The following is a 2,537-nucleotide window of genomic DNA, read 5'->3' on the forward strand; positions in this document are numbered from 1 at the left end:
CATGTCTGCAGTTGTGCTTGTTTTTTAATGAAACATGGGGTGAAATCAAGACTGCTAGCCTGTATATTGTTTTCAGTTTCCTCAAGAATAAATGTAATTTCAAAAAAGACAATCTGTAAACTAATTTAAGAACTAAAGCAATGGAATTTGGAAATTCTCATCATGCCTCTAATTTTTCTATTAGCATTATTGTTTTCTAATATTCATCTCTTTAATGCTTATTTAGTGAATTCTCAGGTGTCTTTCAGAGACCTAAGTGGATTTCTGTTATTTAAGGACTCAGTCCAGCTTGGCTTTTTAACTAGAACAGGGATGGAACGGCAGAATCATCCCTCCTCATTGAAACAGAACTGAGACATCTGCAGCAAGAACTGAGTTGCCTCAGGTTCCCTCTGTAGCTGAGAGTGCCAGAAGAGGAGTCATCAGAAACTCTTACCTGGGCACAGTTTCAGGCAGCTCTGTTCTTTACTTTGGTGTTGACTCTTGAATTTCACTGTGCTGGTTAAGACTTGCTGAATTGGCAGTCAGGGAAAGTAGATTCTCCTACTTTAGCTCAGGGATTTTTGTTACTGATACACCAAGTGACCTTGAGGAATTTGCTTATTGTAGTGTTATTTCAGCTCTCATCTTTGAAACCTAATGTGCAAGTTATTCCTGGAGCCAGCTTTTGCAGTTTGGGGGAAATTATAATGGCTCCTTTTCCCTGACAAATTTGTAGATACTGCACAAAACCTTTCAGCGTGGGCATTTAGATTAGTGTATAATATTTTCAGTTGAACGTGAGCAGCAATGTTGTTGCATTTCTAAGTCAAAATAAGCCTTTTTCCTCTCTTCCCCTAATCAGTCTTCATTTTTCCATGTTGCTATTAGAGCTGTTGAACAGCTTTGGATTTCTGTATGAAGAGTACAACACTTCAGGTAGCATTTGTTGCTTGGTTCCAGTAATGAGCATAGCTGAGGGTGTGGATCTGCAGTTTCCTTTGACCTCCCCAGAATGGTCTCCAGAGGAATGGGAAACTTCACCTGATTGCTGTCTTTTGGTGAAGCCGTGGCAGATCCTTGCAGAAGCTCTGCCACAGCCTCCTTGCTGCAGCATGAGTAATGTGACAACACCAGCATCAAAACAGTTCTGACAGCACCTAGCAAATGAGGGAAGTGTGTGGGAGAGTACTGGAAAAAGATGTAAATGGTATAGTATGCATGTTAATTTTGAAACAAAACTGAGTGAGGTAGGAGAGCCTGAGAAGAGGTGTCTTTGGCCTGGAATTCTGCATTTAGGAAATGTTCTCACTGTTATGAATGGTCCTAGTGGGCTGTGAACACCTTCAGTACAGGATGCAGGAGAGAAATGAAACAAGCCTGCTGCCTGGGTTCTTCTACCTCCCAGGAGTTACTGCCTGGCAGTGTGGGCCCCTCATACTGCCCAGCACCCCAGGAACTGGGATGGTCTCACTGTTACCCAAACTGCTGGCTGAAGAAAGAGCTGCCTTCTCACAGGCTGAAGGCAAGGTGGGTGGCTGGTTTTGATATCCAGGCTGAAGTCCTCCATATGGAGCAAACATGTCTTTATAGCCCAACAAGTATGCTATAGACAAAAGCAAACTACTTGAAGTATAGTGACTCAATCACATGGTCTTGCTGAATTTAGGGAGATGTGGCAGCATGTTGTACCCATGGACCTCCAGAGATACTTCAGACATGGGGATCAGATGGTTGTGAATGAGCTGGTCATATGCTTGGACTCTGATTTCCTCAAGTGCTGCTGCTTCTCTTGAATACAATATCTCTGCAATTTTTGGGTTAATTTTCTTGACTATCCTTGCAGCAGGTGTTAACTCAAACTTCATTCCTGATAGGCAGAAGCTATTACGAAGAAATTAGTGTTCTGGGTGCAGGATATGGATGCATTTAGTGTGGGTGGTGGGTGCAGATGAGCTGCAGGTATGGGTACAGAGGAGCAATTAACTTGCAAACAGCTCCATGGAAAACAGGAGTGATGTGATACAGGACAGCAAGGAAACTGGTGATGGGGAGCAGCTACACCAAAGGTCTGAGCAGCCCATGTAGTTTGGAACTGTGTTTGCCTGTGGTGGATGGCTGCCGAGGCCACTTGGCTCTTCAGCAGGAACACAGCTTTGCTTGTCCAGGCCCAGCAGAGCCAGGGCAGGATGAAGAGAGCAGTTGTGTTGGCAGCCAGAAATGGGTCTGTCCTGAGTCCTCTCTGCTTTCTCAGTTCCAGCTGGATAGATGTTTCCAAACATCGTTTAACAGCTGGTGTCCACAGGGACTGGCAGAAGTGTAAATGCTCATATTCTGCTATTCTCTCTTTCATATACAGAGGCAGTACAGGGCATCCTGTTTGGACCTTCGGCCGTCCACACAGTGGGGCTGGGGCCAACCCTGCTCTTCCTCGCTGGTTGGAGTGTGACTCCTGGGGGAGCAGAGGTCTGCAGTGCTGTTACCAGCAGGGAAAGCCCCAGCTCGGGCCCTCAGCACTGTGCAGAACCTGGCAAGAGGAAAGGACAGAAAAAGAGATC

Source organism: Oenanthe melanoleuca, chromosome 8 (assembly GCF_029582105.1).
Source record: "Oenanthe melanoleuca isolate GR-GAL-2019-014 chromosome 8, OMel1.0, whole genome shotgun sequence".
Lineage (NCBI taxonomy): Eukaryota > Metazoa > Chordata > Aves > Passeriformes > Muscicapidae > Oenanthe > Oenanthe melanoleuca.